Source organism: Manis javanica, chromosome 11 (assembly GCF_040802235.1).
Source record: "Manis javanica isolate MJ-LG chromosome 11, MJ_LKY, whole genome shotgun sequence".
NCBI lineage: Eukaryota > Metazoa > Chordata > Mammalia > Pholidota > Manidae > Manis > Manis javanica.
This window is the reverse complement of record NC_133166.1, coordinates 107,442,558-107,468,161: the sequence shown is the minus strand read 5'-3', so window position 1 is coordinate 107,468,161 and position 25,604 is coordinate 107,442,558. Positions and strand designations below refer to the sequence as shown.

General features: G+C 38.4%; 1 long non-coding RNA gene across 1 annotated transcript in view; it reads right to left on the bottom strand.

Moving 5' to 3' along the window:
* The window catches only part of LOC108384173 (uncharacterized), a 68,090-nt gene that overhangs the window by 21,740 nt on the left and 20,746 nt on the right, over window positions 1-25,604 (bottom strand). Inside the window, exon 2 of the long non-coding RNA XR_001849957.3 lies at window positions 12,331-12,464. This is a non-coding gene — a long non-coding RNA (uncharacterized lncRNA). The remainder of the gene's footprint in view (window positions 1-12,330; window positions 12,465-25,604) is intronic.

The window sequence follows — 25,604 nt, the reverse complement described above, 5'->3', positions numbered from 1 at the left end:
TCAAATCAAAATATTGCATTTTATGGCCTCACTTAACTATGTCAAATTCTGAAAGTAAAATACTTGTCATGACTTCTTGCCAAATGCCAACGAAGTGTGGAAACCCCCAGTCCTGGTTCCATGAAGTGAATGATATATTAAAAAGCCCCGTTCTTAATAAATATCTTCTGCAGCTGCTCAGGTAAGTAAAATACATTGGAGGACCGCAGGTGTTTCCAGGCTGGGTAAGGGGCCTGACTCCTCAAACCCACTAAAACCCCTCAGCACTACTGGTGAGTCTCTTCATTCTGCTCTCCATGTAGCAGATGGAAGGTGTGGTTTTCTACTCAAAAAAACTAGGAATAAAAGTGGGTCAAAAATCACTTGGATTTAAGAATCAATTTACTTGTAATGGTTGACTTTTTCCAAAACAGATGGGTTAATCCAGTATGAATATTTAAGGTGGTATCATTTTAATAAAAAAAGTGCCTCCCAATGACATGTTAAAATCCCTTATTTTCAATGAGCATCTTGCATTTCAATCTTCATGTGAGTTAAACTCATTGTTTTTAAAAATTATTTAAATCTACTTGGAAATGCATGAAGTCCCACATTATATTTTTGAAACATGAAAGCAAAGTCATCCATAGTTACTAACCTAACATATGCTCCCAGACAAAGTGAGTTTTGCTTTTTAAAATACCTATGATAACTGTTTATCAATATATATGATATTGGACTGCATGAAGGTGTTAAGAAAATAAATTATACATTCCTGCTTATACTTAATGTTTTTGAGAAAACTCATTGCTTCTACAGAAGATGTACCATCTTATTTTTACATCTGCAGGAATATTCTAGGTCAAATGTTGATTTATCAGAGAAGTTTATTATTAAATTGCTCTAATAAACATTATGCTAGATGTGCATATCCAGATTAAAACTCGACTCTCGGGTGACATTCAAAACAGACCATCTACACAGTGTCACTACAGGAGAGCTCAGAGAGCAGCCCCTTTCGTTTGTATGTAATAATTACTCTATTATATGTTAATTTAACCATTGGGAAACATCATTTTAGCTATTATCCCCTACTGGTCACACATTCTTGGTTTCACTTAATATATGTCTATAACATATCATGTATCATGTCATATATAAGAAGATTAAAACCCTAAAAACAAACAATAATGGGGAAAGGTATATTGCAGGAAAAAGGGAGGAAAAATCTATGAACTTTTAAATTAAGTTAAATAATGTAACCCAAAGTATGCCTTTTGTCCAGCTCAATTAGGTTGACACACAAACTCAGTTTAAAAGACATTTTGCTCAATTTTTCTAGCAAAAGAGAAAAATGAGGACAAGTACAGTACAGAAGAATCTTTAAATGCAACATACTGACAGATTATAATATGCTGTCTCATCAGATGGCATGGTGTTTTGACTGCACGGCTACAGAAGGGCTATAATTTAAATGCCATTGAAGACACATAGCTCGAGCACAGAGACAGGAATACTGTACAGTTTTTTTGGTCTGTAGTAAAATGTGGATAAAATTATTCCTTTGATCTTGCAATGCTCAAGTCTGTTGTCCAGAAGGGAAATGTCTTTGTGCTTCTGTCTTAAGCTTAAACAGATTTCATTTTCCATCTAAATCATTTTGTTAACACCACATAAAAAGTGAAGTGTATTTTATCAGCAGGGCTTCGTTTTCTTCCAATGTTATTTTCGGTTACTTTATGATGATGTTGTGCTTTAAGAAATGCACCCAGAATACACACATCTGGGTTTAAAGTGACAAGACTCCAACATCAAATGTCTTGATAGGGACAATTTACTGGCACTTGTATCTTAGGAATTAAGAAAATTGTAATTCTCTTCTTATACACATTTTTCTTCTCAAAGAATAGGGACCTATTTTGCTTATAAGACTCAACAAATTGGAAACACACATTTGGCTTTGTAAGAAATCTTAGTAGCTACTAATCTTTGTGATTTGTGCAGTCTTGATGGCTCAGTGCATATGGGTTGATTAAATTAGACCAAAAACATAAATGTTTTTGGACCACAATATGCCAATGATAGTTTCCAGAATCTAGTATACAACATTATATCTTCAGCATTTATATCTCGATTCTCTTTTATATTAAAAAAAGAGGACTAGTCTTTTAAAAAATAGTTAAGAATATTTTTGCCAAGATTAATCTAATGAAATAAATATCATTTGTATTTATTCTCATTATCCTTAACAGTTATTTCCAGTTTCTCTTCTAGGTAAATTTTTGGGATGATTGAAAGCAGTATGTATAATGGCCCCAAAATAACACTTCTATTCTGTCAAACTTGTGCTGTCAGGTGGGAAAAACTTGATAATAAACTACTAAAATCAAGTTTGATAGCTTAAGGGCAAAATATCTTATGCATAAACCACCTATTTCTTTTATTAGTTTTTTTCCTGTCTTGATATATTTTATTATATTATCGTGTAAAAAATTCAAAAAGTCAACTTTCTGATTGGGAAGTCTTTGGAAAATTAAGTTATTTAAAAAGTGAAAAAAAGCTGCATCAGCACTGTTTCTGGCACCAACAGTGCTCAAAGTAAAACAGTCCAGAAGCACTGGGCGTTTCTGTGAAACACACCTTAGCAAACACACAAAATCAAACCGAAGCCCGCACTGAGCTCTCCACTGCGCTGTTCCTCTAAGTATTTTGAGAGAGGGTTTGTATTCAGTGGAAGTGGAGATGTTTTTTGTTGCCTGACCCAGTGTGGGGACTGACAGAGGGGACCCCGGTACAGCCTTCGCCTGGCCCTTCTGCTTCCCGTCCTGGCATATGACAAGCGCAGACCCCGGAGCGCGGCCTCCCTGGGAGCAGAGTCCCAGCATTCTCCCTCAGAGCTCAGCGCGCGCACGTCAGACATCAAAGCCCCCGGGGGCCCGATGGCCGTCCACACCCCGTGCGTGCAGCTGGACTCCCAGACAATGAAGAGCACGTCCCTGGCATTTCACTCAAACCTCCACAAAACATAACTGATGTGTAGAACACCACCGTCTAAAAGGGATTCTGCTTTACAATGTGGAAAATGTTTTCACCTGTCTGCGAATGTCCAGGAACAACCCAAGACCGACGGAGCGTTTCCTGTTGCTCAGCCTGAGCGCGTGAAAGGGCACTGGGGTTAGGTAAGAAGGACAAGTGCCCTGGATGGTGACAGAAAACAACCCTAGAGAATACATCGTATATGTTATATCTGATTTTGAAGATCCTTTTTTTTCTAAAATTTCATGTCAACATCTTTCTAGAATCCGTAATTGCTAATGGCTGCAACTATCATCCCAGGCAGGTTGCCTGGCAAGGTTTTCTGGTGAAGTGAAGGTAAAGCCATCACCACGCACGCAAAATGGCCTCTACGGTTATTTAAACACTCAGTGCACATTGGAGTATTAAATAGTAGGAGAAGACACAATATCTTCTCTCTATCATAGGAACAGTTGGGTAAAAACTGACAGAACACATAAGCATATAAAAATTCAGTATCATAAAAAATATATTATAAACACAGTGCAAAAACATTTCTAACCAGAAGGGGATAGGGGATATCAGAGATTATACTCACTATAATAGGAAGCATACACAATTACTTTAAATAGACTATTATAAAAGATACATATAATCACTATGAAGGTGAAATTCCAGAAGAAATAATTAAGCAAAGAGAAATATTAAGTTCAACTGGAAATTAGGGCAAATAAAAGTATACAATGGGAATACTGCTATGTTTTAGAAGAAATGTGGGAAAGAGGAAAAAAATTATAAAATTTATAAACTAAATAAAAATCATGTCACTGTATTTTCTCAGAGTTATACTCTGAATCAGGGCAACCCTCAACCTATTTTGCAGCAAACCAGTTTTGTTTCAAGATCATTAGTAATAATTTTGATTAATAAAGTAATTGCAGGGTGTTACTAAAATCCATTTCATTCTTGATCTGATGAATAAAAATTGCTAATGCTCTTACAATGAAGATAGTAATTATTTGTAGCCATTTCAAAGATAAATTAACATTAACTCAACCCACTAGTTATTCCTTTAGATTCTAAAGACCAACAGCATTCTGAATAAATAATATATAGATTTTATCAGCTCAAAAACACAAGAGTTTCAGACATTTAGTGAAGCCTTAATTCTGCACTTCTTCCAAAGACCTCTCGATTTCCAGCCAGTCATTCAGTATCTGCACATCTCTGGTGAACGGGGCACCATGTGAGCCATCACAGTGCATAATGATTTCCACACTATGAAAACCAATTTCTAGCTTTCATATACCAATTCTTTTCAAAATCGGTATATTTCAAAAAGATAGGATAGGAGCCCATCTTTGGGTAAGCATTCGTCCACGTCGATGACTTGAGAATTCGATGGCAGAGGGGAGACCCTCAAATAGACCACGGGAGCGCTGCGAGCGTGAGCAGAATCTATAGCAGACTCGACGTGGAACATGACTGCATTTGGAATGTGATCAGAGCGCACAGTTATGGATCATGACGGGAAAATGGTTCATGCTGCGACCAGTTAAACTTTTGTGAATGGTTCCAAAATGTGGCTGGTACAAAATAGCATTTTCTCCAACATCCAAGTTTCCTGAGCCGCCAGAAAACAGCAGAACAATTAAGGGCCTTTGGAATGTGTAGCCAGCTTCCTGCAGCAGGACAGGAATTGCGGCTGGCAGTCTAGCAGTGTGTTCCCAGATGTCAGGTCTATGAGGACAGCGAGGTGACTACAGGGAGGAAGGGATACAGTTTTGTCATCACAGATCACCCTTCCCATAGAAAACCATGGATATGGCACTAATGTCGGTGGATGTGCACATTATGAACTGGAGGTCTTCACGGACAAGTACAGAGGTTTGTACATTTGCTTCTGGGGAAAAGGATGGGCCAGAATTATTAGAATGTGCGGGAAACAGAGTAAGCCCACTCAGAGCCATGCTACTGGGTGTGTGAAGTGTGCGTGAGTGTCAGTAGGCATGACCAGCTAAAGCTGGTCTTACATGGCCAAGAAACAATAGCAGGGTTTAACTACAGTGTTCCAGACGTATGGCTTTCCCATTGCATTAAGAGAAAATAAAATGTCTGGGCACAGATTAATCATTCAGCAGCTCTATTTAAAGCCGTCTTTGGTTATTAGAGGCTGGGAAAGGGAAACTGGATGTTGATTTTCCAGGATTCAACCAAGAATAACTTCGTTCTCAGCTTCCCCCGTTGTGTTGTCAAAAAACTACAAGTTCTCAAAAATCCTCTAAGTTTTTATTCCAAAGCTTGAATCAAGGTGCCATGATTTTTATATGGGAACTTTAAAGACTACATTTACTTGGCCCATTTCACTGGCAAAACCAGCACATATTTGTTCAGAGATTATGGAGATTAATTGAAAAAATTCAATTTAATAATTTTCTGCTTTTCTGTCTTAGGTTCTCCATGACTTACTCTGCTGAGTGCAGAACATTTGTTTAAATGTCCATTTAGATGAACACAACAGTTGGCACCTTGGTTTGCTTACAAACAAGGCTGGGTGGAGGAAAATGTCCGAGAAGCGGTCAGTTCTGGTCCGTTCTACTGGCCACAAAGGTAAGGGACCTCTCACTTTCCTTATACCAGAAACCCTATCCTACTAAAACACTAAACTTTTCACATTTTTGGTGACCATTCCATAAAACTACTGACTCAAGCAAGCTAATAACAGTCAACTAAGTCACATGTGCAAGTCTTGGGCCATGTGTCCTCAATTCTGTAGAATTTTGGAGTTAGGACAAGAACTTTATGCCTGCCTTCTTAAACGTGGTCTGTTATTCCTGACTAGGGAACACCTGCTTGCCCAGTTCCAGAGAATACCGTTCATATCGCCGTTGATACCAATGCCGTCTCCTGCAGATGTGCAATGCACAGCTGCCATGGTCATCAGCAATGGCCCTGCATACCTCTGAAAATCCTATTTTGAATCCTGAATAATGAATTCAACATATTAGATGCCTTATAGCTTAAAGACACCTTAAATTTAATAGGACCTTGCCAAGGTTTAAATAAAATATTAATTTAGTAGGGCCTTGCAGTGCATTTAAGCTATAAAATATACAAGGGCAAGAGCTATGGCTCACTTCAGGAGAGAGGGTGTTGAGGAGGGAGAATGATTAATTATTTTCTGGCAGGTGGAGAAAGGATAACAGGAGAATATGAAGAAAATATTGATGATCAAGTGTTTGTGAGTGTAAGAAAATGTACTTCAGCAGGCATTTTTGAAAAGGTTCTTAGCTAATTTAAGTCGCTGTTGGGAGCAGTTTCTTAACTTATTTTTCTTTTATCGTTTCCTGTCTTTCAATGGGATTGAAGCTTCTTTTATTAAAAACATCCACTCTCATAAGTCACTCTTGCTGGTGGCAAAGCTGACGTGGCTACTGAAAATGAGCAAACCCAAACGTATGCCACTGCCTTCATGCACTTACATTTACAGCCTTTGCCATTTTAAGAAGAGAAAGTTATCATGTCCGACTAGGAAGCTACCTCTGAAGTTCAATGTGTCTCTAGGGCGGGTGACCCTCTGGTCCTTGACCACCGGAGAATCAGATGCAGGGCCTCAGGCCCCACCTATGGCATTGCACGCCCAGGGGCGTGAAGCCCAGCAATCTAGATCCTAGCAAGCCTTCTGCATAATTCAGATACAGCAAAGTTTGGGAAGTTTCAACCTAGACATTTTGTGGTTTTCAAATGTTTCTTCAGTAATCAAGTTGCAAAAAATAGTGACACAGTACCTTGGCAGAGGAAATTGTAATTTCTTTTTAATTTCAACATATTTCCTATAAAAATGTCTTACTACTTTTCACTTTCACTAGCGATGGTACGTTCTCATATCTACTTTTCCCCTCAGGTGTTTTCAGGGAAAGACTTCACTGTCATTAAAAGAAAATGCACATGCAGAAATAAGACATGGTCAGCCAGAGTTCTCCATGCAGGGGGAAAAAAACTGTAAGAATGACTCTTACTTTACAGTTTAGTCACCACCCGTTGGAGCTATCAGCCTTCCAAGGTCATGCATAAATCTTGGCATTAGAGATTCTTGGCTAACGTGTCAGCGGTGCTCCAACTCAGGTTCGAAGGGAGCTCAGCCTGCAAGCATCCTGTGTGTGCGATTCAAGGTCCCTGGCAGGCAAACCTGTTATTTTATCTTTCATGCATCCAGAGATTTTTTAAAAATCTAATGTCTGAAAAATATGATTTTAAAAAGTGGCATGTTTACATTTTAATGCCTATGCATCACTAGAAGAGGGTCTTCAAGTAGGTGATCCTAGGGGGCTTTGGGAAAAGTGAACCACCTCGGAGATGGGGGGCGGGCAGGTCAGCTCGGTGCCCGGTGCTCCCAGGGGAGGCCGCATACACTCATCGGAGGTTTATAGATGTGCACAGAAAGGAAATACGCCTTCATCGTTTAATACATCTGAATCATTGATGTAGTTTTTGTTAAAGGCAAATCAAGCTAAGACTTACTGCATCTGTTACAGTTTTTAAAAGAACAATGGCTCAATACCCATTTTTTTCCTATGACCTGAAACAAAATGCCTTCCTTCTTGGATATTTCTCTGAGGATGACTTACCTCCTAGACTTCCATATTTTCTTTCCTTATCCATGTATTTTGACAAAACACACATAAACAAAACAAAAAATCCCAAAGACGAGTCAAGCCAACTGTGTCTCTACTATCTCATTGTTGTCAGTTTACAAAAAAGTTTATAGTTCAGAGTTTACACACATGCTCACCAGCCCATCTTAACAGTGATTCCCCAGGCTCTCACAGATTTTTTCTTTTATTTTCACTATTTTGTGTATTTCTGTGCCAGGAAACCTATGCTTTAGTACATGGATAGAGCCAATATTTATGGAAAGCGCCAGGAAGCCCATCTAGTGGGGTCTTGTTTCCTCTGCTGCAAAAAATATGTTCACTGGAAGCATATTGCTGTATTTAACTATGATATACAAGAAAACTTTTTCATGTCCAATCAATGGCAAACATATTTCACATTAATTTACCTAGTTTACATTGTAAGTTTTCAATATGCCACAAAGTATTAGCTCACATTCATGATTCCTTAAAATTCTTGAATTTTTAATACAAAATTGATTATTTCAGGTGAAGGTACTATTGAGGTTCCTCTTTTTTTGTGTGTTCTGCAGAAATATTTGCATTATAGATCTCTTCTTCACTTAGTAAAATGAAAGTTCTCTATGCAAAATGTAACTTTAATAGTGAAGTTAATGCAAAGAACCAACATAGTTGCAAAGAGAGAAGAGAAGAAATGAAAAGGTCTGGACACGTGGTTCTCAACCGAAGGCCATGTCTGGTGATACCAATGTGGTTAGCAAGGACGCTCCTGACAACCAGTGAGTAGAGACCAACAATGCTGATTTAAAACCCTACAAAGCACAGGAAATATCCTATAGCAAGAATTATCTGGACCAAAATTTACTGTTGAGAAACCCTGGCCTAGAGAAAAATAAATTCCCATTCAGTCAATAAAAGTTGGTCATAGTTTTATCATTTCCACGATGTCCACGTAAGAAACCAAAGCCTTCCAGGTGAACAGCCCTCAAATATGAATGAAACTTCCTTTTCTTATACTGAAAATGTCCACTTCCACACTAATGCTCAGAAGAGATAGCTAATCATTAAAGACCAGCGCTGACTCCCCTTCTCTGAGCTGACATTTTCGCACTGGCATCTTGAGCTGTGTGGCTCATTGCCTTGTGTGAATGTCCAGCCTTGTTAATCACCTCGGCTGATTTTGCTTGGAATAACACTTCATCCTGAAAACAACAAGCAGCCTCTTGACCAGCTATGTGACTACTGCTCCTGACAAGATGTTTATTTACATTTCTTCTCTTTCTAAATTTCCTGTATGATTGAAACCCTATCAACTTGATAAAATACTAAACCACAGCCTTGTCTCTAAACAAAACCTATTTTTGATCAATAAATATCTTTCAATGTTCCTTTCAGCAACTCCCGCAGTAACTCTAAAAATGTTTTCACAAGCATGTATGACAACTTTTCTCTTTGCTAGCTGAAGGATGTCTCTAGGCTTCCCTGGCTAAAGATGCCATTCAAAATGTGGTATAATTGTGCAACATAAACAATGGGAAGTGTTGCTACACACATGCAGTTCATCTGGCGATAGAAGTAGCAGACCAGCAACACTGCACTTCCGTGCGTTCTGATGCAGGTTTCATTGAGTGACAGGCTTTGGCATTACCTGTACGATGTGCGCAGGTGATACCCAGCAGCGTTTCCCTGTTCCTGAAGATCCCAGGAGAGGCCGTTCAACAAGCCTAAGTATCTGTGCAATATTTGACCATTGATGGCTTACTGAGAATACTCGAACTACACACCTGCACATGTTGATATGAGCCATGTATCTCTTCAAATGGGATTAAAGCAAGAAATATCAAGCCTAATTTTTACAGATTAGTCTACAAAAGTCCCAGAAAAGATAACCCTATTCACGCTCAATTGTATTGAGGTCTCCTGCACTTTTGGCTAAGGGCATGGCATTTTTCCATTAGTTTTTCCATTATTTAAAGTATGACAGTCATAGAGAAATTCAGAACTGGATGCTTTTAAACTGAATTAGGAGTCCTTGAGACGCAAATCCAGACTATACCTGAAGACCGCCACAGATCATTTAGTTCTCTTTTAAAATGTTATTTCACTTAGATGTGTCCTCATGTTTTGGGGCTGAAATATATGTCCTGAATAAGACATATTCATTTAATTATGGAAACTGAAAGCCACTGAACTATTACTATTTCATTAAATGTTCCTTCTAAACTGAAGAGATGACTGTCTTTTGAATACTTGCATCAAAATATATTTAGACCTAAAAAGTTAGCCACGTTGTGACTTCTTAGCTGTATCTAAGACTTGCATTTGAATCTTGACACAGGGTATCAGGTCAGCATACACCCTACTTATTTACTTTACAGAAACCCTCTTTTCTAGTAACAGCACCACACATTTCCATGTGACGTTTCAAACATCAATCTGAGTAAATATTTCTTTTTTGAACAGATATCCTATCAATTCTATCAAACAGTTTAGCAGTACAATTAAAAATTTTAAAGCTTTGTTCTATAAACTTTTGTGTGTGTGTAAAATATCTTTCTTTTTAACATTAAGTCTATTATGTTTTCAAAAGCAAACTGTATTTTTATAGACTACCACCAATCACCTTTGTTAACAGGATCTAACTGTTTAACTCCAGGGGGTCTCCTCCCCACCCCCACTTCTGTCCATTCTTATAAATAAGAAATAGGAATGTTTCTTCTTAATTTTTTTTTTTAAAGCACAATGTTAGTAATGGGAAAAGAACTTCTGAATCTCCAACACAACTTAGGAAATAACTCACTTTCTTTCTGGGCAATCCCTTCTGCTCTGGTTAAAACTACAGGAACTGTGAGTAACATAACTGGAATACAGAAAAGCCAAATGGGAGTTGTACTTGCATACAAAAATAGTATTAATTTAAGTAGATGATTTGAGCTGGTTTACATTATACATATGTAAGCCATATACATATACAGAGGTCAGAGGATGATGCATTAACAAAGTAAGCTTTGCTGTATGAATAATATCAGGCAATTTCAATATTTTTGCCCACTGAATGATAATTATATTTCACTGCATGTATAGTTAAATGATCACACCATCAAACATTTCAACTAGTTCCTGGTAAAATACTTTTTTTTTTTCGTCTAAATAGTGCAAAATTAACATTAGACCAAGGGTACTTATATGCAAGCAGAATAATTTAGAACAGTTTATTTTCCGGCTTCATTTTCTTCACTTCAATAGGAGAGCTGTATTACAAAATTCCTATACTTGCTGTGAGCTCTATGGTTCTGTTAATTCCAGTGAGAGAATATAAGCCCCCAGAATCATAGTCGATGTTATGTAAGCTAGACTGGCACCCATATTTCTCATCATTTTATTGGTGATCCTGTTACTATTATAATTCATTCTTCAAAATACTCCATCTACAAGTTTGACTGCCTGACACCCACATGTGCGTGCATGCCCTTTCCAACCATTCCCCGGGGGAGGCTTTTCCTGAAAAATCTACAGCCAGAGCAAGTTCAAGAATGAACTAGTGTCTGTTCCAATGAGGAAGCCCTTTGAGATGCAGTGTCTCCTGTTAAAACATATTCTCTGTTTTCTAGGACACCCGTCCTGGAAAAACAGATAGATGCCAAACAACGTGTGTTAAAAGAAAAAAAAGTAAAAAGGCAAGAAAATAGGAGTAAGAAAAGTAATGTATGGACTTGCCAAGACAGGGATGGACTCAAATGGGCAGTGTGGGGCGAGGGCATGGGGAGGGGGGAGGCAGGGGTGGCAGGGAAGGAGACCCAGCAAGGAGTCCCCACCTCTCGGTGCCTGACTTACTGTCACATCGAAGTGCCTCGTTCCCCGACACTGTGTTAAAGCAGCCGTATCTTTAAACTGTCTCACTTCCAAGAGCTGATTCAGCTGCCATCACAGAAATAGAAATCAGAGCTTTCAACCCTTCATTTTGTCCCTCTTACCTATAATCCTCTAGTTCCAGTCTGACCACTTGACAAAGTTGTGTGGTTCTTTTTTATTCTGTTTTTTTTTTTTTTTTTTAATTAGCGCAGCTTTGGGGAACCACTTAAATATGCTTTACACACAGAGAAAAGTAGACAACCCTGGACACTCCTGACTGAGAAAAGAAAAGTCCTGCTGGGATCATAATATGGCACAGAGGGCACGCGGTGATGATTCTCAGTATTGAGATCGTCATGTGTCTTATTAAAAGCCATCATTGACCTGCAGGTCTTTCCTGAAAACCTGCTAAGATCCTTTACAGATTGTACCTAAAGATTTTTTTCAAAGGCTTACTGATCTATTTTCACATGTGTGGTGTTTGCTTAAGTTCTTCAAAGGGCTTCAATGTTTACTTTTGTATTTTAAAAGAGTAACGATGAAAGCTGTTATTTGAATACAGTGCTGCATTCTGTGGCTCCAGGATGCTTATTATCACCGCCCTGATGAGATGGTCCAAGCGCCTCCTGGCCCCCAGCCCCTTCCAGCGTGTATTTAAGTACCACGTGGAATGGGTTGCCTCGGTGACGTGGCATGTACTCAGTGAAAGGACACTGAACAACATCAATTATAAAAGACATCTGTTAATGAAAGGGAGAAAAGGAAGAGAAAGAGAGACTGGGGAAAAAGAAGGAGAAATATCTGGAATGGAAAGGTCAGGCATCCCAGCTGAGCAGAAGAAACGACGCACCTCAATCACGTCCTGATTTGGGGCACAGAGAAGATCTTCTCCGGAGACGTCGCACGTTTCTTCGAACTTCTGTCATTTAAGATCAAATTCCTTCAGTGTCCTTTATGGACTTGACGGTAATTTTGCTTAGATCCCTGTACAAAAAAAAAAGAGATTAATTATGTGAAACTCAGGCCATACTAAGAAAATTAGCTGATTGATTTTTATTCTCTTATGGGAGTGTTTTCCGATGCAACAGCCCCTGGAGATCTGCCAACTTCATATCCAAAAGTTTCCCTTTTCTAAGGCTACTAATTTGGCCCCAAAAAACATTGCCTGGGATTCTCCCCCCATAAAATAAGTCATGTCAGTTAACCAGAGACCCTTGAAGGACAGAACAAAATGGTTTTGGTTACCTCCACTCTGATGATTAATTGTAAGGATTGTTTCCTTTGGATGTATTCCTCATGTGTAAAAGATTTAAGAATTTTAAATAACATTACTACAATTGTTAAATAAATGTAGATTTCATTCCCAAACATATTAAATATATTTGCTTTGTTTTCATCATCTAATTTCTCAAAAGAGACTAATCAGTCCATCTAAATAATACTATGCTATCTTCCTATCATCCTTCCAGCACAGCAAAAGCTGAATTTCAAAAGAGAGAATACCAAATGTGAATAAGAATGTGATTTTTCTCCATTTCAGTTAGGTTAAATGAAGACCAGCAAATGTGGATTTTTTTTCTCCTTTTTACTATTGAATAGAGGATCCTGGTATTTTGTTAAAAAATACTGTAAGACAGTATTTAGAATTTGTAAGTTTGTTGATCTTTAGGTTGGATATAATGGATTCTCTCTTCAGAAATATAATTCTATTACTTTCATTTTAAAGACTGTCAATGTTTTTCTGAGTATCTTTCCTATACCAATGTTTTCTTCCCAGAAATTCCCTCCCTGTTGCGTGGCGCCCGGGGTGAGGCTGTAGCCCTGGGCTCTGCAAGAGAGAAGACGGGAGTGAGCCTCCTTGCTGGCTGGGAGGGCAAGGGAGGGTGCCGGGGAGCCTTGCACACCTCGCACACCTCGCACACCTTCCCTTGCTCTTCCCAAGTCTTCAGACCAGAAACAGTGGGCGTGGCAGTAAGGGGGGAGGCCTCAAATAACTCGGGTTCTGCCTGGAGTTTTGGGTGCCGCTCTGACTTACTTGGGCTCACTCTGCTATTATGCACAATCCTCTTAGCAGGAAAATGAGTGACAGGGTACGAACGTTAGTGTAAATAAATATGTCAGATGTACTTTGAGAAATTTAAAATCATAGAGCATCAGACTTAATGCTGTAGCATGTTGAAACATTCTGAGAAGTGCACAAATACACCAATGAACCAGTTTGTGACATGGTGATTACATAGCTTTTGACTGACTGATTTTACTGAACTCACCAGGGACTTCCTTTTTATTAGTGACCTTGAATATCTCTTCATATTAAATTTTAAAGTTTTAAAACACAACAGAAGTTTTACATCACCCCTAACCAGGTACACACACATGTTAGTATTTTTGAGTCAATGTTGCCTTTGTAGATTAATCCGCACACAATTTCCTATAATTGGCAAAATTTCTCATATTACAGATAGGGAAACTGGGGTTCCAAGACTCACTAAAGTTACAGAGAGGCTGAGTATGTATAAGGAGTTATGCTCCCAAACTCCCAAACAAGTGCTCCACCATACTCCTTTTCAACAGCAAATAGATAAATGTATTGAGCACTTGGACTATTTTTAGTAGCTCAAGTTCAGTATAAATTATATTAATTACTATTCTAAGCATTTTGTTTAAAATGCTATATATTATTTTGATTAGATTGGAAAGGATGGCTAGAATGTATCCTGACATGAATACTGTGAGGGAATAAAGAGTTTCCGTTTTGCACAAACATTTCAACAAACATAGAATTTGCCTAATATTCTCATTTTTTTCAGTCATCTTTTGTTAGATTATAAAACAATTTGTTGGTTTCTTTTCTGTCTCTGATATTCCTATTGACTGAAAACATTTAAGAACTGTACAAGCTTGAAGGGGAGTGGTAGAGTACAAAACGTACCATCAATTTTTTGAAAATTTATTGTAATTTTTTAAAATAAAATATTCCCAGTGCACTTTCTTGGTTTATAACCCCTGACACCTACTATTCACTACATCTTAACTTGTTAATGGTCTAACATTTTCCATTGTATATTCTAAGTATTCTCAAATATTGATCCCATCTATTAAGAACAGAACACCATTGAATGGAGGGGGATGTACACAGACTTCACTTGATAAGGAAGAAACGTAGTGATCTCTTTGCCGTCTGTCTTAGCAATACTTTTTTGTGGGCCAGTCTCCACAGGCAAGGGTAACAAAAGAGAAAATACACGAATGGGATGAAATCACACTAAAAAGCTTTTACACAGTGAAGGATACCATCAACAAAATGAAAAGGCGGCTTGCTGAGTGGGGGAAGACATGTGCGAATCACACATGTGATAAGGGGTTAATATCCAAAACAAAGACAGGACTCACACAACTCCATATAAAAAAAACCCGATTAAAAAAATGGACAGAGAATTTGAATAGACATTTTTCCAAAGAAGACATACAGATGACCAACAGGCACATGAAAAGATGCTCTACTCCACTAACTACCAGGGCAATGCCAATCAAAACCACAGCGAATATCAACTCACACCTTTTAGAAGGGCTATTATCAAAAAGAGAAAGAAATAAGAAGTGTTAAAGAGAATATAGAGAAAAAGGAACCCTCACACTGTTGGTAGGATTGTAAATTGGTGCAGCCACTATGGAAAACAGTATGGACACTCCTCAAAAATTTAAAAATAGAAATACCATATGATCTAGCAGCTCCACTTCTGGATACTTACCTGAGGAAAATGTCAACAACAATTCGAAGAGATACATGCACCCCTATGGTCATTGCAGTATTATTGACCATAGCCAAGATCTGGAGGTGTCCACTGATAGACGAATGGATAAAAAAGAAGTGGTACAATATACAACTGAAGTGCTATTCAACCATAAAAAGGAATGAAACCCTTCCATCTGCCACAGCATGGAAGGACCTTCAGGATCAGCTGCTCAGTGAAATAAGTCAGCAGAAAAAGACAACCACCATGTCATTCCACTTATATGTGGAATATAACAAACAAATGAACAAACCAAATAAAACTGAAACAGACTTAGATCCAGAGGACAAGTTATTGCTGCGAAATGGGGAGAGAGTTGGGGGGAAGATGCGAAATAAGAGAAGGTGATTAAGAAGTACGAACTTCCAGGTACAAAATAAGAAAGTCCTGGGATGGAATGTACAGCAGAGGGAATTAGCTAATGATGCGCGACGGCTCTGGGTGGCGACAGAGGGTGACCAGACTTACCACGGGGGTCACGCCATGACGTCTAAGAACATCAGATCGCCATGAAGCACACCTGGAGCTAACAGGATATTGTGTGCTGACCGCCCTTCAGTAGAAATAAGTAAATAAATAAATAAGGCCTCGCCTCTCCACGTAGAACCGAACCTGCTCTGTGCGGCTTGTGAGATCCAGGAACCACGAACACACATCGAAGTTAAAGCTCTAAGAAGGCAGGTGGGAGAAACTCCCTCCCTTGCTATGAAAGACTCTTTTAAATTAAAACTTCCTTCTTTCTCTCCCTTTCTCTTCTCTCTCTGTATAGCGATTTGTAATGTATTTATGAATTTCCTTGAAGATACGTTACTTAGTAATTCCCTAATTCATTGGGTCACCTCTTCTTTTCTCACCTATATCCCTTTTCATCCCGAAAGGCTCTCCTGGCACAAATGAATGTGGGTGGGAAGGACAGCATGACCTTCCATGGAAATGTCATCTTTCTTTATTTCCCAGCCTCGCACCTACACGCTGCCCAGCCTGGCGTGGAGGCCACGCACCCCGCCCTCGATGTCAGGAGCCAGACGCCACGTGCCCTGGGCTCACAAGCTAAATGCCTGGCAAGCCTCAGACACCCAAGGATGGAATCGCTAATAAAGTGCTGGGCCTCTTCGGTAATGATGTCCTAGGGCTGCTGGGAAGGGTTCTTTTTATAGGAAACATTCTCATAACGATTTACTATTATCTTCCTGAACCCTTTGACTCAATAGTTGTTCTTTTTTCTTTAACTTTCTTCCTTTATTTTGTAGTCTGGGTGATGTGAGCCAGTGCTCATTCTTTATGCAGCCGTAGTATGTGATCAACCTCTCTCCACTGAGCTCAAGATTCTTTTTCTCTTTTAACCATGCACTTAAAAAAAATAAAAAATCTTGCCACTGAATGTCTTGTACAGACTGAAAAGACCTTTAGGTTAAACATTTGTTAAGGTTGATGCGATCAAATACAATTTCAGTCTTGAAATATTCAGCCTTGCTTCTCTCAAATCGCACGTATGTGTCAGCTTCCAATTTTTCTCACTGGTGTTTTACACATGAAATCTATTTTCCCTGAGAAAATGGCATCTTTGTGTCTTTGTCTCCCGGCGAACTGCTTTCAGGCCTGTCCCGCCGGGGCTCTGACTGCTGCGGCTCGGGGGAGGGGCCCGCCGACATTGTCAGCTCCTCTCGCATCTGTGATTTCTGGCCACTCGGGCAGCATTAGAGGGTCTTAAAAACGGGACCAGGAGGGTGGGGCGAGGGCTTGTCGTTGATGGAAGCCCAGCTCCGAGTAACCGCCCCATGTTAATGACCAAAGAGAGAGGAGGGGCTGGAAAACTTTCACTGTGCTTCAATGAAAAAGATTTTTTTTTTTTTTGGAAATAGCTAATTTATAAAATTGCACATGGTAACATTTTCAGATCTCAGTTTAGAAAGCCCCTGTCTGTATTATGTTACCAATTTCATTGCTTTTAACTTGGCAATGGCTCATGAAACTATTTTAATTTTCCATCACTGGCTTCTGGTTATTTCTGCCCTTATTTCCTCATAACATAACTGACAGCCCAATTAAACATCTGCATTTTTTAATCTGGATTTTCCCCCCTTAACTATTTTGCTTTCTTCTAAAACTTCCAGATGTCTTGGATCCTTTATGATTTTAATGCAGGCAAGTATATTTGCTCCTAGTTCAAAGACAGAGCTAGATGGACTGACCAGATGTTTCTATATGAAAAGCTTTGTAATACGCCAATAATCAGGGCAGTATTTTTGTTTCTTTATGGATACATTTACATTAGAATATACCTTTTTGTCTTTTGGCACTTACCAGTTGAGTTGATTTTTGAAACGTTTTTGTGGTCTGAGTTCAGAATTCATACTATGATCTGTTAACTCAGTGTCGTGGCGGATGAAGAGGGCACCCAACTCTGTTATCTTAGGGTCTCGTGAGAGGGATGGAGCCTGCTGTGATTCGTTTCTTGTTATTTCTGTGTGGGGTTTTGTGTGTGTGGGAGAGATAAGAAGCTGTAAGCTACGGGAGGCAACAATGTATTTTAACTCAGTTTCCGGCTTCCTACAAACATTAAAGGAATCATTAATATCTTGCCTCGAAGTGTCTGGACAAGAGTTAAAAAGAGTCCCTAATATATTTCAAGAAAACCTGTTTCCCATAATTAATAACAGGAAGCCCAGTAAACAGACATTTGCTGACAAATGAAACTGGAGTAGTTGCATAGACACAGAAACATGGGAAATGAAACAATGCGTCATTGTATAGCATCCCAGAGAGCGGCTCCCTCAGATGGGCTTACGCAATGCTCACATAAACCTCAAGGAAATGACCGTTAATTTTACATTTGAAGGTAATTTCTGACCATTTAAACACATGCTTGTAGAGGGCAATCAGAGCTCCCACTGGCTACTATTTGAAAGTGATCTTAGATGATTTATATTCTTCACATTTAGGCAGAAAATCATTATTTTCTGGAATATAGGCTTTCCAGACAGTAAGCACGAGGAAGACATCTTTTTTTTTCTTTTCTGTAACATTGTTATGAGATTTTTTTTACTATCTTTGATGCACACTTCTAGAAATGAGAAGACATGATAGGATAATTTTGATTTGTGTGATACAGTTTTATTTTTGGGGGTGGGTGGGTATATATTCGCAAAGTCACAGGCAAGCTGAATGCAATAGTCATTAATTAGCAGAGAATCACTAAACAACCTGACCCCACTCATTCTTCAATCTCCAGACAAAGCTTCCTGGGAAGTCAGCGGCTTTATCTGGCAGTAGCACCCTGGAGTGGGGACTGTCTGATCACAGCTCTGACCTGGAAAGCAGCAAACTGTGATATGGTATCTCCCTGTTTCTTAGGAACATTGAGCTCGATTTGAATTTTGGGGGTTTCACAATTAGCTGTTTACTTTGCAGCTAATTTTTAGGTATGAATGATGTGATCCTTTGTACGAGAAAATGTTATTATGTTTTAAAGGTGATTATCTGAGGACACTTAAATGTAAGATAAAAGTTAATCAAGTTCATTTCTGGTTTTGCGGAACGAATAGAAGAAGGGATGATGGTCAAAGTAAGGAAATGTTTTGCTTTATGATGTAAAACGAAGAAATCTAAACTGTGTCACGCAGCTTTCCTGGCAAGCTCCCTGTGGCATCTTGACATTAGAGAGGTCAGGATGGACAGTGTCCTGGGGACCAGGGTCAGAGGTTTTTGCACCTGTGTCATGTACACCCACGTAACTGACCAAAAGCTGAAAGCCACGGGCAGCAGCTATAAATTTAAGGCAGAGAGGTTATGCTCAGAACTATGTCCAATTAAAAATAAAAATAAGTTTTCATATTTTATATGTACATGGATGAAGAAAAGTAAATATGACACACTTTATCTCCTGAATCTTATATTGGTTGTGGAATTTGGAACCCACTGAATTAATATCTTAAATTTAAAGAAACAATCGAATTGGAAAAATTATCAGAGTGAAATTTTGTTAATTGCAAGTGAAAGTAAGACATTTTCTAAGTTGTAAAATTTTAGGAAGTTTGGAGGTGAGCGAGAAAGGTACAGAACATTTTAGGTGATTAAATTTCAAGTGTACTTGTTTGAGTTTTTGTATAGTGTAAATAGGATGGATAGTTTTTATCGATCACTAGAAGTATACCAGTCACTCAGAATATTTTTTGTAAGAAAAACATAAGTTAATGAATCCTAAATTACAAAAGTCTCATTACAGTTCTCTTTTGTTAGATCCTTATGGAAAGAAAAGCCCAGCAACTTAATACTAGAACTACACCATTTTCAAGTTTATACTGTAGGAAATGCAAAATATTTTTGCAAATATTTTAGGGGAGGATCTTGAAAGCCTTTTAAGTATCAACTATAAACTTTCAATGGTTAACCATAAGTTTATATGGAAACAATGAATATAAATTTTAAGATAATCATTTTCACAGGAGGACTTAATATTATACACTCGTGTCTTGATATTTAAAGCTGTTCTTGGAATGGTTCATCTCATAGATAATGGGACTTAACATTGTTCAGTACAGTAGTCCTAGAGGACCCCAAGATCTGGTGATGCTTATTTCCCAGGTAAGTTAGGTTTAAGAGAATTACCAATGCCTGACAAGAAAAGCATTGCCCCTCCTTTGTTGGAGTCCTTTGGAGCACAGCGTACTTAGCCCTGAGATGAAGATGATGGGGAGAACCTGGTGCATTTAAGAGACAGCAGTGAGCTCTGCCGCAGCGTCAGAAAATTGTCTTGCTTGTGTAGGAGAATACCAATTACATTTTCAGTCCTTACAAATGAGATGTGGAAGCAAAAAAAATATGCTGACCTTGGGTCAAAGTTTTGATCAAAAAGCTGAAAATATAAAAAGCAGAGCTACAGGTGAGGCCTGCGTAAATTTTCTAACCATGACGCCTTCCGCGGTTTGTGTCTGGTAGAAGAATTCCATTCTTCTTTCTGCTCCTCATGTAACTGTATGCTTTCTGGTTTCTCTATTAGACTGTCTTCTAGTTCCTATTTGCTTTTTAGGAAGCTGCCTCAGGAGAAACTGAAAAGCCATTTCCTGACTTATTCCTTTCCCTCTTTTATTTTTATGTACTTATGATTGTATTTATATATTTAGCCTTTTATAAATTTTCTCTAAAAGGTATTTCAAAGAGATAAAATATATGGATATGAATGAAAGCTGGCAAATTATTTTTTGATTACTTGGTAACGCCTGCCTTCTGACACTTTTCTGTCTGGTACCTAAGGAATTTCCAACGAGCTGGGGAATGTCTGTCCCAGCTGTCAGGTATGAGCTTGGCTATGCTTCCTGACGCTGGTGGCTGGAAGCTCGAACCAGCTGGGGTATTGGTATTAGAGAATTTCATAGTTTCAACACCTCCTTCCCTACTTACTCAGAAGTTTCATTGTTATCATCAAACAAAACTCTAAAACTGTTCCATACTTTCAACACAAGGAAGTTCTTTCAAACTTCGACCAGATTTCTTGGGCTCATTCCTGTCCTGCCTCTCGGTGTGCTGTAGTTAGCACACCTCAGTCCATTTCCTGTCATGGTCATCTTTCTAAACACTGCCACCTGCAACATATGCTGAACCTATGGGTGGAGAACATGTTATCGTGTTAACAATGTGCCAGCAGCAGAAATTAAGATGGAAGAGCAGTTTTCAAATACCCAAACATGCATAAATGATGGTTGGGATGGAACTTACATTGAAGTAACAATTAAATTTTATTTGTAGTATAAATATGGGTCAGGACTGGACATGTAGATGATCTCCAAATATCAGGAGTGCTGATTCTCCTATAATAAATAACAGACATGCCTAAGGTGTATGAGGCAGCCTTTTTAAATTATTTCCCTTATAGTAAGAGCAAAACGGTGCACTATTCCTGCCATCCAGTTAATATTCTTTCTTTTTCTTTTCTTACCAGTTACATGTCTTCCTCCTTCAAAGAAAATCAATTTTCTATGCTACAGGGGAAATTATGTTTACAATTTTTCATTTTAGAAAGTCTGTGGATATTAAAACTAATTTTAGAATATAAACTGCTTTTTTTCCAATTTAAATGAAGAATTTGGGTAACATTGCTTAAGAGAATTCCAGACTTTTTAAGACCTTGTTGAATTACAGAAAATCTGAGTACGCACCATGAATTTTGTTGAATTTTACTTACTTCCAGATGAAAGATTTATTGAAACTTTAAAACATGGTATATAACTTCCCCATGAAAGAGAACTGGAATAATGTGCATGGAACTTTTAGAAACTAATGCTGCTCAGTTCTACATTTCTAGTCTGCATGGGATACAATATCCTTAAAGTTTGCAACTTGCTTTTATTGAAGTGCAATAAATAGGCATGTCAAACTGAACATGGAGAATAGGACTCAAATCAGCTCACCTTGATTCAGTTATTCCTTCATTCCTTAAATAAATATTGATTGCTCATATGAATGGGGTATGTGCCCTTTTATTTGGCTGGCTCCTACTTTCATTGGCTTCCACATTTTACAGGGTGGGAATAGACTCAACAGCTATTTACCTATCTGGGAAAAATCTACTGAATAGGAAAACCACAGATTTTTCTTTTCTTTTTGGTATGTTTTACACTTTCCCTTGTGTCTTCTATGACAGCATACAGTGATCAAGCCAAACTTGCTAAACAGAATAAATTATATTTTCAGATAACAAAAATTCATCCTTTAACAATATTTATTAAGTAGAACCACTCAAGATTTATCTTTCAGCAGAATACACAATTTTAATTAAACATAATTCAATATCCTTTTTTTAAATAATTAGGTCTTACAAAGTCAACATAGTACAGATTATAAAATTTATTGTCAACACATTATAAAAAGAGAGCTCCATTATTTTTATATTATGTTAATAAATTTCAATATATAATTTCAAGAAGAATTATTTGTTATAGTCACGAAGCTCTAAGAGAAAATATTTCTAATGGTAATGATTAGTTTCATTAACTTAAATATTTCAGATATTTGTTGTTTTGAGAGGCAATGTACTTTTTCGTTAATGGGATTAGAACATTTTGGACCCTGAAACCTATTAAACTACCAAATAACCATTTGATTATGCTCTTTCATCATATTTAGTGTATTCATTGAAAATAGAACAGAAGGCTAAATAGAAGATGCACAGGATAATATACTCCAATTTTTACTCTTACATAATCTTTTGAAAACATCTAAAATATGCAGTTAGTGTTTAAACATGCCTGACTTTCAACCAATCCAATTTCTAGAAACATAGGATTAAGCATCAGTGACTCTGACAAATAAATTATTCTATCCTTATAGTGAATCTACACACATACATCATAGCTCCTAAAACAGGAAACGCCACAAGTTCCCCTTAACAACTGTATGGGGACATGAAACTTTCCATCAAAAGGGGCCTTAGGCACCACGTAACTGTGGGACTGTCTCCAGCAGATACACAGTGCTGCCCTGCACGCTCTTGGTGGGTGTACCTGCTTCAGCAGACGCTGTTCCCTTCTGTGTTGTAATATGTCTGTATTCCAGTAAATATGTGTTGAATGAATAATCCTGGTGAGAAGATAATGCTTCCTCTTTTCTTACACCCCTACACCTTCCACTTATATCTGCAGATTCTCCTCTCATCCATGACTGCCCAGTACTGAGGAATAACGCAAACAGAAGGGTCCGAAAGGAAGATGCCTCATAAGATACGGCAGAACTAGTCTTGGATGGAACAGGAAAAAAGGTTAACCTTTCACTTTGGATACTTGGCACAATGCTGTTTTTTCCCTTAGAGAATAAGCAGTTGGTAGGAGTCACCAGATATTTATTATTTGGCCTCTCAAGGCTGATGGCAAGCTCATCCTTAAATCATCTGCCTTACATGATCATTTAGGATTCAGGTCTTCAGAAAGCAGGGGCTGTATCCAAACTTTCTGTTATTCTTCCCACCTCTCAGCCAGAATAAGCATTTTAGGGGCCATCAATAGATGCACAGGGCATTTACACTCTATTTGAGTTCCAGGGGAAGGAGATGGGAAAGAGAGAAATCAATGCTTGACTCAAGAGGCTGAGAGTTTGAGTCAGGTGTGTGTCTAACAATATGCAGAAGAGAATCTGTGGAGAAAAAATGACTTACAAGTATGTGAAGGGGAAGACATTTTAATGTCAGTGTCCGAATTTCCCAATTAAAATATGATCGTTTGCATCATGCTTTAGCAGTCTAAATATAATAGCAGCTAAGACTCTCTAAGAATACTTAGATTCTTATTTAAGACCAGGAAGGAAGGATCTGGTTAGAACCCTAATTTCAAAAAAAAAAAAAAAAAAGTATTATTTAGCACAATACCATCATTACAATAAAATCTGTTAGCTGATTGGTTGATGTTCTAAAGTAAATGCATAGTGAGAAATTTTCAGAATTAAAAAAACAGGTCATTGGCTAACACTTCAGAATCAATCAATATATGAACAGGCAGGACTAGCAATAAACATGCACCTTTGCCCTTAGAAATAATTTTTCAAATTGTCTCTTCAGGTGTGCTTTTAAAAACATTTAAATTTTAAGCACATATTTGTAAATAAAGCAACATAGAAAATATCATAAATTAAATGTAAGCATTCCCCATATAGCATATTTATTAAAATTGCTCAAATATGAATAATTGCATTATTTTGGGAGGCCTACAAAATTCAAAGCACTGCTAAAAATCACTACACTAATCTTTTGAAAATAGGATGGTAATGATTTTTTTATGAAGCTAACCATTTAGTCAATATTTCAGAATCTGTCCTAAATGCTGAAAGTACTTGACATATGGCCTTTTCTAGGGTACGTGGAAGAAAACTGGAAACCTGTGCAGCTGGTGGGAAGCACAGTAGGTTTGGAGCTCCAGGTCCTGGCTCGACAGAAAGCATGTGACCTGTGCCTCTCTGCGAACTGGGGTCAATCCTAACAGACGAATTCCCTGGAGAGTAGGTGGTCATGATAAATATGGTGTCATGGAGTCCCCTTAGGAAAGAGGCTTTCCTTTCTTCTGTAACTGATAGAATCTTCTTAGTAAAAGTTTTAAAGAATAATTTGACCTTGGTTCTAACCTGAACTATATCCAGACTACAACCACTGCTCACCACTACACCCTAATGTGGGCCATTACATCTCCCGCCTGGGATCCTGCCACACTGTCCTAACTGTTCTCCAGGCTTCCTTGCTCATCACCAGGCCTCTGGGCTGCCCTGCTGTTCACACAGGAGCCACAGCGGCTGTTTTAAATTTCGAGCCAAATCACAGTGAGTCTGCTCTCCAACAGGCTCCCACCTCTCTTGGTATAAGATCCCAAGTCTTAACCATGCTGCTGTTCTTTTGTTCAGACCATAATGGTCTCCTTACTCTTCCCCAGGCACACTCCTGACTTCCTGCCTCAGGGCATTTGCACTTGCTGAAAGCTCATCTTTGCATATTCATAACCCATCCATGGGCCCTTTCATTCAAGGCTGCTCAGTTAGTGCTTTATCCCAGAGACCCTCCCCCATAACCTCACACAGTTTCATGCCCATCTTTGTCACCTTACTGATTTTATGTATGTGTTTACTGTGTGCAAGGAATGTGTTTGCCAATGTCTCCTCAACAACCAGAAGAATGCTGGACTTAAAATATAGGTGCTGGATAAATACTCATAGAATAAAACAATGAATGAACGTATGACCATCAGTCTCAGAGGGACATAAGCCATCAAACCTCCCAGGGGCACATCTACTTCTTGAATTCCATGGTCACCACTCTCCTAATCTTACAACAATGCTTCTGTTTTATGCGATTCATGTGTTTCTCCAGGTTTATTCTTTGACAAGCTCTTTATCTGTACTTTGAAGTGATTAATCCTTAGAACATAGTCCCATTAAAATCTCCAAAAGTAATCAACATTGGCAATTTGTTAAAGTCACGGGAACCAAAGGAAATGCACTTTATGGAATAAACCCAAACACTCCCCTCCAGTTTCCTCAACTTCTAAGGCTCTTGCATTCAGCTTATAAAGAAAATTGAAACTGTTCCATGTTTACAATATAAACCCAGACAATTCAGTACTTTTCAAATCGCTAGAGCTATCTCAGTCCTAGAACCAGTTCTCGCATGTCTGCAAGGTTTTTTTTTCTAAGTCAATATTTCAATATTTCAACAAATACTCAATGTTTCAGTGAATATTCACTGTGCACCTACTCCATTAAAAGCACTCTGCTGAATGATGGGGCCCTGCCTTCAGGGACTGGTCTTCTAAGGATGAGAAGATAGCCACCAAAGGAACAAATTGGTGCCGCCTGGAAG